Source organism: Pleurodeles waltl, chromosome 10 (assembly GCF_031143425.1).
Source record: "Pleurodeles waltl isolate 20211129_DDA chromosome 10, aPleWal1.hap1.20221129, whole genome shotgun sequence".
Lineage (NCBI taxonomy): Eukaryota > Metazoa > Chordata > Amphibia > Caudata > Salamandridae > Pleurodeles > Pleurodeles waltl.
In genome coordinates, this window is record NC_090449.1 from 1,066,133,574 (window position 1) to 1,066,149,533 (window position 15,960).

A 15,960-nucleotide genomic window follows, 5' to 3' on the forward strand; every position below is an offset into this window, starting at 1 on the left:
ACCCGTCACTGGTTGCTGCCCTCAGTGTCCCTCTTGTGTACCCCAGTACCCCCTCTGTACCTCTCTCGGTGCTCACTCAGCTAGTACCCTCAGTGTTTCTCCTTCCTCTTACCCCCATGCGCCGCTCATTTCCCTCCCTACGCCCCTGACCCTCAATGTCCTGACCTCCTTTCTAAGGCATCCGGCAGGATGCAGAGGGCGCCAGTGCGCCTGCGCAGAGCATCCGAGGAGGAGAGAGGGAGGACCAGCCGCGGGAGCGCGCCCTAGGGCGGGGCTGCGGGAGCGCGCGGACGGGGGAAGCAGCGGTGCCGGGCGGCGAACACAGGTGAGGAGGGGGCGGCGAGGCAGGTGCAGAGCTCCTAAGGGGCACCTCATAGAGACAGAACAGCTCTCTCACCCCACTGCCCAGCCCCAAACTCACCAGACATCCCTGTCCCAAGCTCACACTGTCCCAGGCTCCTCAGACAGCCCTCTCCCAAGCTCACCAGGCATCCCAGTCCCAAGCTCACCAGACATCCCAGTACCAAGCTCACCAAACATCCCAGTCCCAAGCTCACCAGACATCCCTGTCACAAGCTCATCAGGCATCCCTGACCCAAGCTCCTCAGACAGCCCTCTCCCCACTCCCAAGCTCACCAGACATCCCTGTCCCAAGCTCACACTGTCCCAGGCTCCTCAGACAGCCCTCTCCCAAGCTCACCAGGCATCCCAGTCCCAAGCTCACCAGATATCCCAGTCCCAAACTCACCAGACATCCCAGTCCCAAGCTCACCAGACATCCCTGTCACAAGCTCATCAGGCATCCCTGACCCAAGCTCCTCAGACAGCCCTCTCCCCACTCCCAAGCTCACCAGACATCCCTGTCCCAAGCTCACACTGTCCCAGGCTCCTCAGACAGCCCTCTCTCCTCTCCCAAGCTCACCAGGCATCCCAGCCCCAAGCTCACCAGACATCCCTGTCCCAAGCTCACACTGTCCCAGGCTCCTCAGACAGCCCTCTCCCAAGCTCACCAGGCATCCCAGTCCCAAGCTCACCAGACATCCCAGTCCCAAGCTCACCAAACATCCCAGTCCCAAGCTCACCAGACATCCCTGTCACAAGCTCATCAGGCATCCCTGACCCAAGCTCCTCAGACAGCCCTCTCCCCACTCCCAAGCTCACCAGACATCCCTGTCCCAAGCTCACACTGTCCCAGGCTCCTCAGACAGCCCTCTCCCAAGCTCACCAGGCATCCCAGTCCCAAGCTCACCAGACATCCCAGTCCCAAGCTCACCAAACATCCCAGTCCCAAGCTCACCAGACATCCCAGTCCCAAGCTCACCAAACATCCCAGTCCCAAGCTCACCAGACATCCCTGTCACAAGCTCATCAGGCATCCCTGACCCAAGCTCCTCAGACAGCCCTCTCCCCACTCCCAAGCTCACCAGACATCCCTGTCCCAAGCTCACACTGTCCCAGGCTCCTCAGACAGCCCTATCCCAAGCTCACCAGACATTCCTGTCCCAAGCTCACCAGACATCCCAGTCCCAAGCTCACCAAACATCCCAGTCCCAAGCTCACCAGACATCCCAGTCCCAAGCTCACCAGACATCCCAGTCCCAAGCTCACCAAACATCCCAGTCCCAAGCTCACCAGACATCCCTGTCACAAGCTCATCAGGCATCCCTGACCCAAGCTCCTCAGACAGCCCTCTCCCCACTCCCAAGCTCACCAGACATCCCTGTCCCAAGCTCACACTGTCCCAGGCTCCTCAGACAGCCCTATCCCAAGCTCATCAGACATTCCTGTCCCAAGCTCACCAGGCATCCCTGACCCAAGCTCCCCAGACAGCCCTGTCCCAAGCTCACAATGCCCAGGCTCCTCAAACAGCCTTGTCGCAAGCTCACCAGACATCCTTGTCCCAAGCTCACCAGGCATCCCTGACCCAAGCTCCTCAGACAGCCCTGTCCCAAACTCACCAGACATCCCTGTCCCAAGCTCACCAGGCAGCCCTGTCCCAAGCTCACCAGGCAGCCCAGACAGCCCTGCCCCAAGCTCCCTGTCCCAGCCTCACCAGACATCCCTGTCCTCGCTGTCCAAACACACAGCGCTCCCCACACATCGCTGCCCCCGCAGAGTGCGGACAACCCTGCCCTCGCCCCCACTGGGAAGACATTCCACCCCCTCTCCCACTTCTGAACAGACATCAATGTCCATTCTGCCCAACTGTTTCTGCCCTGCCCTTCTCCCAAACATCCTTACTGTCAACTTACAACAGCCCTGCCTGCTGTGTGCCCCATGTCCAGACAGCCCGACTACCCCTCCCCCAGCCGAGCAGACATGCAACTCCCTTCTGTCCAAATGTTTCTGCACTGGCCTGGTGCCCAGATATCCGGGACCCCTGCTGTCCCGGGGCCCAGTCATCCCTGCTCTTCCTTGTCCAGACATCTCTGCTCTCCCTTGTCCAGACACTCGCTGCTTTCCGTTGTCCAGACATTCGCTGCTTTCCGTTGTCCAGACATCCCTGCTCTCCTGGCGTCCAGACATCCATGCTGTCCTTGTGCCCAGACACTCCTGCTCTGCCAGTGTTCAGACACCCCTGCTCTCCTGATGTCGAGGCATTCCTGGTCTACTGGTGTCCAGACATCCCTGCTCTCTGGTATCCACGCATCACTGCTTACTGGGGTCTAGACATCCCTGCTTTTCTGTGTCCAGACACTCCTGTTCTCCCTGTGTCCAGACATCCCTGCTCTCAGGTGCTTAGACATCCTTGCTGTCCCGGTGCCCAGGCACTTGTCCCGGTGCCCAGACACCCCTGCTGTCCCAGTGCCCAGACATCTTTGCTGTCCGGGTGCCCAGACACCTCTGCTGTCCAGGTGCCCAGACACTTGTCCCGGTGCCCAGACACCCCTGCTGTCCCGGTGCCCAGACACCCCAGCTGTCCAGGTGCCCAGATACTTGTCCTGGTGCCCAGACATCTTTGCTGTCCCGGTGCCCAGACACCCCTGCTGTCCCGGTGCCCAGACACCCCTGCTCTTCATGTGCTCACACACACCTGCTCCCAGCCCACAGCTCCAAACATTTACCGATGACCCTCAGTACAGAACTATGGGCCAGATGTATCAAACTATTTTGCATTTGCAAACGGTGCAAATCGCAAAATTTCACCTTTTGCGAATGCAAAATAGCCTTTCGGGATTTATGAAAGGCATTCGCAGTGCAATTTTAAGGAATCGCTAAAACAGTGATTCCCTAAAATTGCGACTCGATTTTTGCGAATCGCAAATTGCGATTTACGATTCCTTAAATAGGCAATCGCAAATAGGGAATATTTATTTGCGATCACCTATGCACATGTATCATGCATTTCCTAAATGCAACCTGGGCATTTAAGAAATGCAATTACCACTAATTCCAAGACTGCTTTGAAAATGGATTCTTTAAAGTGCCATGTACATGTGTGCGCTGTACAGGTGCACATTGTTTTGTGGGGGTGCATCAAAGGGGCCTTAGGCCCCCAGCGCTCTTGGATTTAAAATGACCTACGTTGTGAATTCCTAGAAGGAATTCGCAAATTAGGAAATGCAAAACCATTCGCACCTATGGGCCTGCACGCCCATAGGGATGAATGGAGTCCCATTCATTAATAGCGATTGCGAATTTTAAGAAATTGCAATTAGGGAATCACTATTTTCATACATACCATTTTGCATTTCTCAAATAGCGATTTCTTAAAATTCGCTATTTAGGAAAAGCTAGACGGTACTGTGATACATCTGGCCCCATCTCTCCTACCCCTGTGTCCGGACACCCTTGCTACACAACTGTCCGTACTTCTTACTTTTAACTTAACAGTGGTGACTGCAGGAGCGTAATACCCTCCTCCCCCACCTCTGGTGCCCTCCAACCCCTTCAGGGGCCACCCAATTCCTCAAGGGGCCCCATTCTGTCCAAGGCTAATGAATGTCTGTGAGATATGGGAGGCTCAAGGGCCCCTCAACACACTTTGCAGGGGGGCCCCATCATGTTCTGCTATGCCACTGCACGACTGACCCCCGAAGTCCAGATATCCCTGCTCTCTCAGTGTCCAGACACCACTGACCCCAATTTACAAGCATCAATACCTGGTGTTGTAAACACACACCTACACACCCTGCCCCTTCTGCAAGATATTCCTGCACCATCCACAGTCCAGATGTCCCTGCCTACCCAGACACCTATTCCCCTCACATTCTCTGCTTTTCCCAAGCAGTGTCCAGACACCTCTGCATCCTGGTGGGGTTCATACCCCATCCCCAGGTCTGAGGGGCCCAGACTGTCCCAAGCAGTGACTGACCAGGTCTCAGGGGCCCAGACTCTCTCCAGTAGTGTCTGACCAGGTCTGAGGTGCACAGACTCTCTCGAGCAGTGTCTGACCAGGTCTGAGGGGCCACTGTTTCCACCAGTGTCTGACCAGGTCTGAGGGCTCCAGACTGTCTCCAGCAGTGTCTGGCCAGGTCTGAGGGGCCCAAACTCTCTCAAATCAATCAATCAGTCATGTATTTGTAAAGCGGGGATTCACCCATGTGGGTATCCAGACGCTGAGATCAGGTCTTCACTCGCAAAGCCAGGTCGTGAGCCCTTTCCTGAAATCGGTCAACGTAGGGGAAGTAGGGGGGCGTAGGGGTGGAGGGATTACAGGCCTCAGGGGTGAGGTGGGAGAAGGACCGTACTCCAGCGCAGCAGCGGCAAGTGCGGGGAATCTGCACGAGGCCAAGGTGTGCGGAGCGGAGTTTCCTGCGGGTTGGTGGAAATTCAGACGTCGGTTCAGGTAGGCGGGTCCCTGGTCGTGGAGGGCTTTGTAGGCGTGGGTGAGGAGCTTGAAGTGGCATCTCTTCTGGACGGGGAGCCAGTGGAGGTCTTTCAGGTGCTAGGAGATGTTGGCTCTCTTGGGCAGGTCGAGAATCAGTCCGGCGGCTGCGTTTTGTATTGATTGGAGTCTTTGCATAAGTTTGGTGGTGGTGCCTACATAGAGTGCATTCCCGTAGTCAAGATGGTTGGTGATGAGGACAGGAGTGACTGTCTTTCTTGTGTTCGTGGGGAGCCACTTGAGAACCTTCTGGAGTATGAGTGGCGTGTGGAAGCAGGCTGAGGCGACGAAGTTAACTTGACGTCTCATGGAGAGCTCACTGTCTAGAATGATGCAGAGGCTTCGGGCATGGTCTTTTGTCATGGGGTAGTGCCTCTGACAGCCAGCAGGAGTCGTTCCAGAGGGCAGTGTTTTTTTGCCGAAGATGAGAACTTACACCTTGTCTGTGTTCATCTTTAAGCAGGTTGTCCTTCATCCATGTTGCAACGTTCTTCATGCAGTTGTGGAAATTTGTCTTGGTAGTGTTTGGGTCAGTGGAGGGTAATAGGACGAGCTGAGTGTCGTCGGCGTAGGTGATGTCATGCGATCTGACTTTGTCCGCGAGAGGAGCCATGTGGAGCCATGTAGATATTGGAGTGTGTGGGGGGACTGAGGGACGAGACCTGCGGAACGCCGCAGATGTTATGCTTGGTTTGTGATGTGACGGGAGGGAGGCAGACTGTTTGAGTGCATCCTGTGAGGAAGGATACCATACAATTGAGCGCGTTGTTCGTGATTCCCATCTGGCAGTGGATGGTGGAAGACCATGTCGAAGGCGGCTGATAGGTCAAGCAGGATGAGTGAGGCGGATCTTCTTTGTCGAGTATGGCTCGGATGTCATCTGAGGCAGTGATCAGAGCTGTCTCGGTGCTGTGGTTGCTCCTGAAACCAGACTGAGATGGGTCCAGTAGGTTGTTTCTCTCCAAGTGTTCAGTGAGTTGGAGGTTGACAGCCTGTTCCAGGACTTTGGCGGGTAACAAGATGGGTCGGTAGTTTTATAGTTTGTTGGAGTCACCCGAGGGTTTCTTGAGAAGGGGTCTGACCTCAGCGTGTTTCCAGGCATCGGGAAAGGTGGCCCTGGCCAGTGAGATGTTGATGATTGTGGGGAATTGGCAACTAATCTTGTTTCTTCAGAGGTTGAAGAGTCAGTGGGGTTGGGGGTCGGTGGGTGCTTCGGAGTGGATGGAGCTCACAAGGACTGTTGTGTCCGTGTCACTGAGTTGTTTACAGGCGTTGAGCAGGTGGTCGGTAGTGGTGGTTGGTTGGGGATTGAGGGAGTTGGGGGGTTGAGGGTTGTTCATGTAAATGCTTTCTATTTGGTTTTGGAAGTGGTTGGCGAGGGCGTCGCAAAGCTTCTGTGATACAGGGATTGCATTTTCGGCTGCTGCGGGGTGGGTGAAATCTCTGACAATGGTGAAGAGTTCCTTGGTTCGGTTGGCGCTAGTGCCTATCCGAAAGGTCAGGGCCTCCCTCTTTGCTGCTCTGATCTGTTGGTGGTAGCCTTTGAGGGCTGCTTTGAAAGCGGCTCTTTTGATTTTGTTCTTGCTGGTGCGCCATCTTCTCTTGAGTTGTTTGCATCTGCGTTTGGTGGAGCTGAGTTCCTGAGTGTACCAAGTGGCTTGCCTGGTCTGAGACCGTGTGCTGGTTTGGTGAGGGCCACTTAGTTAGCAGCGTTGGTGATCCAGTCATTGAAGTTCTGTACCGCGTGGTGCAGGTTGGGGGGCTAGCTGGGCTGAGTGGTGGTGAGGGCGTCAGCCCGTTGTTGCTGAGAAACCTTGTTCCAGCTGCGGTAGGGTGCGCTGTGGAGGTTGGCGATGGTACGCGTATGTCCAGAGATGGTAAATGTACGATGGAGTGGTCCAACCAGGTGAGGTCCGAGGTGTGGGTGTACCTGATTCTGTTGCTAGAAGAGAAAATGAGGTCCAGCGTGTGTCCTGCTATGCGCGTGGGATCGGTAAATAGCTGCTTGAGGCCGATGTTGTGTAGTTTTTCCAGGAGGAGGGTGGAGTTGGTGTCGGTTGGGTCATCAAGGTGGAAGTTGAGGTCTCCAAGGAAGATGAAGTGTTTGGATTCTATGGCAAGTGGAGTGATTAATTCAACAATTGTGTTGCTGATTCCAGGCCGTGGTCATGGTGGTCTGTAGGCGAGGGTGCCTTTGAGGGTGGTGGTGTTGTCCGTGTGGAGCTGGAAGTTCATGTGTTCCATGAATGGCATGGCCTGGTTGTCAGTGACGGTTCAGGAGATCGATTCCTTGTATGTGATGGCGCTGCCGCCTCCAAGTTTGTTTGTGCGGGTCTGGTGTGTCATCTTATAGCTGCTAGGTATTGCTGTAGGGATGTCCAGTGTGGAAGCTGTGGTGATCCAGGTTTCGGTGATGAACGTTACCTCGGGGGTAAGGGTGGAAATGGTGACCCAGATGTCGGTGGCGTGCTTGCTTGTATGGCATCCATTTTAGGACATCCTCATTCCTCACTCCTCTCACTCCTCATTCCTGCTTCTCATTCATCATCCCTACTTCTCATCCATCATACATCATCCCTACTTCTCATACATCATCCCTGCTTCTCATCCATCATCCCTACTTCTCATCACTGCATCTCATCCCTGCTTCTCATCCATCATCTCTACTTCTCATCCCTACTTCTCATCCATCATCCCTACTTCTCATCCATCATACATCACCCCTACTTCTCATCCATCATCCCTCCTTCTCATCCCTGCTTCTCATCCATCACCCCTACTTCTCATCCATCATCAGACATCATCCCTACTTCTCATCCATCATCCCTGCTTCTCTTCCATCATCCCTACTTCTCATCCATCATCACTACTTCTCATCCTTCATACATCATCCCTACTTCTCATCCATCATCCCTGCTTATTATCCATCATCTACTTTTCTTCCATCATCCTTGCTTCTCCTCCATCATCCCTACTTCTCTTCCATCGTCCCTAATACTCATCCTTCATCCCTACTTCTCATCCATCATACATCATCCCTTCTTCTCATCCATCATCCCTGCTTTTCTTCCATCATCCCTGCTTCTCATCCCTCGTTTCTGCTTCTCATCCATACTTCTCTTCCATCATTCCTACTTCTCATCCCTCATCCCTGCTTCTCATCCCTACTTCTCATCAATCTTCCATCATTCCTACTTCTCATGACTCAGCCATCATCCCTACTCCTCATCCGTCATCCCTACTCCTCATCCATCATCCCTGCTTCTCTTCCATCATCCTTGCTTCTTACCCATCACCTCTACTTCTCATACATTATTCATCATCCCTACTTCTCTTCCATCATCCCGGCTTCTCATCCATTGTACATCATCCCTACTTCTCATCCATCATCCCTAATTCTCTTCCATCATCCCTAATTCTCATCCTTCATCCCTACTTCTAATCCATCATACATCATCCCTACTTCTCATCCATCATCCCTAATTCTCTTCCATCATCCCTACTTCTCATCCCTAATTCCTACTTCTCATCCATCATACATCATCCCTACTTCTCATCCATCATCCCTGTTTCTCATCCATCATCCCTTCCATCATCCTTACTTCTCATCCATCATCCCTACTTCTCAACCATCATACATCATCCCTAATTCGCATCCATCATCCCTACTTCTCATCCATCATACATCATCCCTTCTTCTCATCCATCATCCATACTTTTTTTCCATCATCCCTGCTTCTCTTCCATCCTCCCTACTTCTCATCCATCATTCCTACTTCTCATCCATTATACATCATCCCTACTTCTCCTCCATCATCCCAGTTTCTCATCCATCGTCTCTCTCTATCTGTCGCCCTCCCTCTCTTTTTCATCCCATCCTCTTCTTGCCCCTCCCCCTTTTCTCTCCCTCTCTCTCTGCCTCTCTCTCCCACTCGCTCTCTCTCCCTCTTCCTCTTTTCCTCTCTCTCTGTCTCACTCTCTCTCCCATCCTCTCTCCTTCCCTCCCCCTCTCTCTCCCTTTCTTTCGCTCTCTCTCCCTCAATTCCTCTGCTCCCCCATCTCTCTTTCTCTCTCCCCCCCTTTCTCACCCCCCTCTCTCTTTCTCCCTCTCCACACCAATAACATTTCCTGTCCCTGAGTTTGATGCTGTCAGTATGTTGGGGGGGGTGCACCCCTTACCACAGAATGGTCATTACAACAGACAGGTGTGTGACAACTACTGGAAGAGCGGGTACGGGGCGAGCACCCCACAGAAGGGCTGGAGGGGATTAGCAAGGAAGAGGCCTTTAAGTTGAGTTTTTATTATCTTGTTGCATTTCCTGATACCTCAAAGACGGGTAAAGTGCCACACGATGTCTCTGACAAAGTGCCGCATGTTTGACATGGAGATTGGGGTTCTCTTCTCCTTTCCTTCACTGCTGTGAGGGGATTTTATAATATGAACAAAGTGACAATTTTACTGTGGTCCAGGAATTATAAAAGGAACTTCTCCACAATATCAAATGCCTTCTAACATGGAGCAGCATTTAAATAGTTGTAAATTAGTATTAGGAATATTTCAAAATGGGTCACGAGCAAGAAACCTTTGTGGCTCCCCTGACATCCAGGAGGCACACAAGGCTACCTCTCTGATGCCTCGCTCACCCCCCATCCTGCTCCTCTGATGCCTCGCTCACCCCCATTCTGCTCCTCTGATGCCTCGTTCAGCCCCCATCCTGCTCCTCTGATGCCTCGCTCAACCCCCATCCTGCTCCTCTGATGCCTCGCTCACCCCCATCCTGCTCCTCTGATGCCTCGCTCACCCCCCCATCCTGCTCCTCTGATGCCTCGCTCACCCCCGTCCTGCTTCCATAATGCCATGCTCACCCCATCCTGCTCCTCTGATGCGTCGCTCACCACTCATCCTGCTCCTCTGATGCCTCGCTCACCCCAGTCCTGCTTCCATGATGCTATGCTCACCCCATCCTGCTCCTCTGATGCGTCGCTCACCCCATCCTGCTCCTCTGATGCGTCGCTCACCCCCATCCTGCTCCTCTGATGCGTCGCTCACCCCAGTCCTGCTTCTCTGATGCCTCGCTCACCCCTCATCCTGCTCCTCTGATGCGTTGCTCACCCCCGTCCTGCTTCCATGATGCTATGCTCACCCCATCCTGCTCCTCTGATGCCTCGCTCACCCCATCCTGCTCCTCTGATGCGTCGCTCACCCCTCATCCTGCTTCTCTGATGCCTCGCTCACCCCAGTCCTGCTTCTCTGATGCCTCGCTCACCCCAGTCCTGCTTCTCTGATGCCTCGCTCACCCCTCATCCTGCTCCTCTGATGCGTCGCTCACCCCTCATCCTGCTTCTCTGATGCCTCGCTCATCCCAGTCCTGCTTCTCTGATGCCTCGCTCACCCCAGTCCTGCTTCTCTGATGCCTCGCTCACCCCTCATCCTGCTCCTCTGATGCGTCGCTCACCCCCGTCCTGCTTCCATGATGCCTAGCTCACACCAGACCTGCTTCTCTGATGCATCGCTCACCCCAGTCCTGCTTCTCTGATGCATCGTTCACCCCAGTCCTGCTTCTCTGATGCCTCGCTCACCCCAGTCCTTCTCCTCTGATGCGTCGCTCACCCCCGTCCTGCTTCCATGATGCCATGCTCACCCCATCCTGCTCCTCTGATGCGTCGCTCACCCCTCATCCTGCTTCTCTGATGCCTCGCTCACCCCAGTCCTGCTTCTCTGATGCCTCGCTCACCCCCGTCCTGCTTCCATGATGCCATGCTCACCCCAACCTGCTCCTCTGATGCGTCGCTCACACCCCAGCCTGCTCCTCTGATGTGTCTCTCACCCCCCATCCTGCTCCTCTGATGCCTCGCTCACCCCAGTCCTGCTTCTCTGATGCCTCGCTCACCCCTCATCCTGCTCCTCTGATGCGTCGCTCACCCCCGTCCTGCTTCCATGATGCCATGCTCACCCCATCCTGCTCCTCTGATGTGTCGCTCACCCCTCATCCTGCTTCTCTGATGCCTCGCTCACCCCAGTCCTGTTTCTCTGATGCCTCGCTCACCCCCCCATCCTGCTCCTCTGATGCCTAGCTCAGACCAGACCTGCTTCTCTGATGCATCGCTCACCCCAGTCCTGCTTCTCGCCTTACTGACGACCGCTGCTATGGCAGTCTGCGGTGTTCCGCTGGATTCCTGCCGGTATACCGCCGGTGGTCATAATAAGCGGTGCAGGCTGGTAGCGACGGCGGCGGTATGTTGGTGGGCGCTGCCGTGGCGGTAGGCGGTCATTATCGCCAATCTTGTAATGAGGGCCTAAATGTACTGCAGTAATTATATGAAGTGCTGATACAGTACTGTCACACTATATGTACTATAATCATCCTTTAAAGTAATGGTCTTGTCACACTAAATGTACTGCAGTCATTCTATGAAGTACTGTTACAGTACCGTCACACTAAATGTACTGCAGTCATTCTATAAAGTGCTAGTACTGTCACACTAAATGTACTGTGGTGATTCTATGAAGTGCTGACACAGTACTGTCACACTAAATTACTGTAGTCATTCTGTAAAGTGCGGGTACTGTCATACTAAATGTACTGCAGTAATTCTATGAAGTGCTGATACAGTACTGTCACACTAAATGTACTGTAAGTGCTGGTACTGTCACACTAAATGTACTGCAGTAATTTTATGAAGTGCTGATACAGTACTGTCACACTAAATGTACTGTAGTCATTCTGTGAACTGCTGATACAGTTCTGTCACACTAAATGTACTGTAGTAATTCTGTAAAGTGCTGGTATTGTCACACTAAATGTACTGTGGTAATTCTTTGAACTGCTGATACAGTACTGTCACACTAAGGGGGTCATTCTGACCCCGGCGGTCACGGACCGCCGGGGCCGGGGTCGGCGGTAGCACCGCCAACAGGCTGGCGGTGCTCCGCCGGGTTTTCTGACCGCGGCGGTACAGCCGCGGGCAGAAGCGGAAAGTCGGCGGTGTACCGCCGACTTTCCGCTGCCCATGGGAATCCACCATGGCGGCGCAGCTTGCTGCGCCGCCATGGGGATTCCGACCCCCTCACCGCCATCCTGTTCCTGGCGGTTCCGCCCGCCAGGAACAGGATGGCGGTGAGGGGTGTCGTGGGGCCCCTGGGGGCCCCTGCAGTGCCCATGGGCACTGTAGGGGCCCCCGTAAGAGGGCCCCACTTTGAATTTCAGTGTCTGCTCAGCAGACACTGAAATTCACGACGGGTGCTACTGCACCCATCGCACATCCTCCACTCCGCCGGCTCCATTCGGAGCCGGCATCCTCATGGAGGGGTGTTTCCCACTGGGCTGGCGGGCGGCCTTTTGGCGGTCGCCCGCCAGCCCAGTGGGAAACCCAGAATACCCGCGGCGGTCTTTTGACCGCGCAGCGGTATCCTGGCGGTTCCCTCCAGGCGGGCGGCTCCCGCCGCCCGCCGGGGTCAGAATGACCCCCTAAATGTACTGTAGTCATTCTGTGAAGTGCTGGTACTGTTACACTAAATGTACTGTGGTAATTCTATGAAGTGCTGATACAGTACTATCGTACTAAATATACTGTAGTCATTCTGTAAAGTGCTGGTACTGTCACACTAAATGTACTGCACTAATTCTATGAAGTGCTGATACAGTACTGTCACGCTAAATGTGCTATATGCATTCTGTGAAGTGCTGGTACTGTCACACTAAATGTGCTGTAGTCATTCTGTAAAGTGGTGGTACTGTCACACTAAATGTACTGCAGAAATTCTATGAAGTGCTGATACAGTACTGTCCCACTAAATGTTCTGTAGTCATTCTGTGAAGTGCTGGTATTGTCACACTAAATGTACTGTAGTGATTCTGTGAAGTGTTGGTACTGTCACACTAAATATACAGCAGTAATTCTATGAAGTGGTGATACAGTACTGTCACACTAAGGGCCTCATTCAGACCATGGCGGTCTATGACCGCCAGGGTGGAGGCCGGCTGAAGCACCGCCAACAGGCTGGCGGTGCTTCATTCAGTATTCCGACCGCGGCTTTGAAGCCGCGGTCGCCCAGCCGGGTCCGGCGGTTTTCCGCCGGATTTCCCCCGGCTGGGGGAATCCTCCATGGCGGCGCTGCTTGCATGCATGAGGATTCCGACCCCCTTCCCGCCAGCCTGTTTCTGGTCACCGCCAGAAACAGGATGGCGGGAACGGGTGTCGTGGGGCCCCCTAACAGGGCCCCCGCACTGCCCATGCCACTGGCATGGGCAGTGCAGGGGCCCCCTAACAGGGCCCCACAAGGATTTTCACTGTCTGCATTGCAGACAGTGAAAATCGCGACGGGTGCAACTGCACCCGTCGCACCCCTGCAACTCCGCCGGCTCCATTCGGAGCCGGCTTCATTGTTGCAGGGCCTTTCCCGCTGGGCCGGCGGGCGATCTATTGGCGGTTGCCCGCCGGCCCAGCGGGAAAGTCGAAATGACCCCCGCGGTCTTTTGACTGAGGAGCGGTCTTTCGACGGGGTAACTTTGGCCGCCCGCCAAAGTCAGAATGACCCCCTAAATGTACTGTAGTCATTCTGTGAAGTGCTGGTACTGTCACACAAAATGTACAGCAGTAATTCTATGAAGTGATGATACAGTACTGTCACACTAAATATACTGTAGTCATTCTGTGAAGTGTTGGTACTGTCACACTAAATGTACTGCAGTCATTTTGTGAAGTGCTGGTACTGTCACATGAAATGTACAGCAGTAATTCTATGAAGTGTTGATACAGTACTGTCACACTAAATATACTGTAGTCATTCTGTGAAGTGCTGGTGCTGTCACACTAAATGCACTGTAGTCATTCTGTAAAGTGCTGGTACTGTCACACTGAATGTACAGCCGTAATTCTATGAAGTGCTGATACAGCACTGTCACACTAAATATACTGTAGTCATTCTGTGAAGTGCTGGTACTGTCCCACTACATGAACTGCTGCTTTTCTGTGAAGTGCTGGTACTGTCACACTACATGAATTTCTGCCTTTCTGTAAAATACTGACATTGTCACACTAAATATGCTGCAATAATTCTATGAAGTACTGGTGCTGTACTGTCACACTAAATGTACTGCAGTCATTCTGTAAAGTGCTGATACTGTCACACTAAATGTACTGCAGTAATTCTGTAAAGTGCTTGTACGGTACTTTCACACTAAATGTACTGCAGTTATTCTGCGAAGTGCTGGTACTGTTACACCAAATGTACTGCAGTCATTCTGTGAAGTGCTGGTACTGTCACACTAAATGTACTGCAGTAATTCTATGAAATGGTGATACAGTACTGTCACACTAAATGTACTGTAGTCATTCTGTGAAGTGCTGATACTGTCACACCAAATGTACCGCAGTCATTCTGTGAAGTGGTGATACAGTACTTTCACACTAAATGTACCTCAGTAATTCTATGAAGTGGTGATGCAGTACTGTCACACTAAATGCACTGTTGTCATTCTGTGAAGTGCTGGTACTGTCACCGTAAATGTACTGCAGTTATTCTGCGAAGTGCTGGTACTGTCCAACTAAATGCCCTACAGCTCTTCTGTGAAATGCCAGTACTATTGTACTAAATGTACTGTTCTTGTTCTGTGAATTCCTGGTACTGTCATACTAAATGTTCTGTTTTGATTCTGTGAAGTGATGGTACTTTCCTACAAAATGTGCATTTGCCATTCCGGGAAGTGCTGGTGCTGTCATACTAAGTATACTGTAATCATTCTATGAAGTGCTGGTACTGTCCAACTGAATGTACTGCATCCCGCCTCTGAAGTACTGGTACTGTCATAAATGTAGTTCAGCCATTCTGTGCTGGTACTGTCATACTAAAATGTACTTTTCTTATTCTGTGCAGTACTGGTCCTGTCCAACAAAATGTGCTCAGTCATTCTGGGAAGTGTTGACACTGTCATACTAAATGTACTGTAGTCATTCTGTAAAGTGCTGGTACTGTCACACTAAATGTACTGCAGTAATTCTATGAAGTGCTGATACAGTGCTGTCACACTAAATGCACTGTAGTCATTGTATGGAGTGCTGATACAGTACTGTCAAACTAAATGTACTGTAGTCACTCTGTAAAGTGCTGGTACTGTCACACTAAATATACTGGGGTCATTCTGTAAAGTGATGTTACTATCATACTAAATGTACTGCAGTAATTCAATGAATTGCTGGTATTGTCATTCTATGTGAACAACAGCCATTCTGGTAAGTGCTGGTACTGTCATACTAAATGTACTGCAGTCATTCTGTAAGGTGCTGGTACTGTCCCACTAAATATAATGCAGTCCATCTATAAAGTACTGACACCGTCATACTAAACATGCTGTAGTCGTTCTGTGAAGTACTGGTACTGTCATACTAAATGAACTGCAGTCATTCTGTAAAGTGCTGGTACTGTCCCACTGAATGTAGTGCAGTCCGTCTGTGAAGTACTGAATCTTCCATACTAAATGTACTGCAGTCATTCTAAGAAGTACTGCTACTGTCACACTAAATGTACGGCAGCCCTTCTATGAAGATCTGGTACTGTCCCACTGAATGTAATGCAGTCCATCTGTGAAGTACTGATACTGTCATACAAATGTGCTGCAGCCATTCCATGACGTGCTGGTACTATCATACTAAATGTGCTGCAGTCATTACATGAAGTGCTGGTACTATCACACTAAATGTGCTGCAGTCATTCCATGAAGTGCTGGTACTGTCATACTAAATGTGCTGCAGCCATTCCATGACGTGCTGGTAATATCATACTGAATGTGCTGCAGTCATTCCATCAAGTGCTGGTACTATCACACTAAATGTGCTGCAGTCATTCCATCAAGTGCTGGTACTGTCATACTAAATGTGCTGCAGCCATGCCATGAAGTGCTGGTACTGTCACACTGAATGTAGTGCAGTCATTCTGTAAAGTGCTGGCACTGTCATACAAATGTGCTGCAGCCTTCCCATGAAGTGCTGATACTATCAAACTAAATGTGCTGCAGCCATGCCATGAAGTGCTGATACTATCATACTAAATGTACTGCAGTAATTCTGTGAAGTGATGTTTCTGTCCACCTAACTGTCCTGCAGCCATTCTGTGCTGGTACTGCCATACTAAA

The 15,960-nt window shown here is 52.0% G+C and overlaps 1 protein-coding gene across 1 annotated transcript in view; it reads left to right on the top strand.

The window, feature by feature from the left end:
- Positions 1 to 272: 272 nt before the first annotated feature.
- The window catches only part of SCRN1 (secernin 1), a 101,715-nt gene continuing 86,027 nt past the window's right edge, over positions 273 to 15,960 (top strand). The window contains exon 1 of the mRNA XM_069212099.1: positions 273 to 325. The gene's annotated coding sequence lies outside the window, so the exon portion shown is untranslated. The remainder of the gene's footprint in view (positions 326 to 15,960) is intronic.